We start from the raw sequence: 524 nt of genomic DNA, 5'->3' as shown, positions 1-524 counted from the left end.
GCCTCAGGACTGCAGAGAGTGCCCACGAGGAAAAATGTCCTCACCAGAGGTGATCCCTCAACCTTGAACTTCCCAGTCTTCAGAACTAAGAAATAAATTTTGTTTCTCTATAAATTACCCAGTTTTGGGTATTCTGTTATAAGCCAAAAAAAAAAAAAAAAAATGGACTTAAGACATCCTCATTCCTTAGTATAGATTTATAAATTTGTAGCCTAACACAAAGATTACGTTACATTTCTAAGTGTCCATTGCAGTTGTGTGATTGAGTGCAATGATGAGTCATGAGAAGTGTTGGGTGAGCCCTTCTTGTTATCTTTCATTTTACCATTCAGTGGATAAAATTGCTAGATAAGGGTCATATCCAGCCCATGGAGTGGGAAACTGAAGAGAGTCTGGTTCTCTGATGACGTTGGGGAGACCTCATACCCCCCCTTGACTGCAACATTTGGATTTCTTTTACAGGAGAGAAATAAACTTCTGTCTTGTAAAAGCTACTTTTATTTTGGAATTTCATTGTTGTTGTT

The sequence above is a fragment of the Galeopterus variegatus genome, unplaced genomic scaffold, assembly GCF_000696425.1.
Source record: "Galeopterus variegatus unplaced genomic scaffold, G_variegatus-3.0.2 Scaffold7833, whole genome shotgun sequence".
Classification (NCBI taxonomy): domain Eukaryota; kingdom Metazoa; phylum Chordata; class Mammalia; order Dermoptera; family Cynocephalidae; genus Galeopterus; species Galeopterus variegatus.
The sequence above is the reverse complement of the archived record's forward strand: the minus strand, read 5'-3'. Positions refer to the sequence as shown.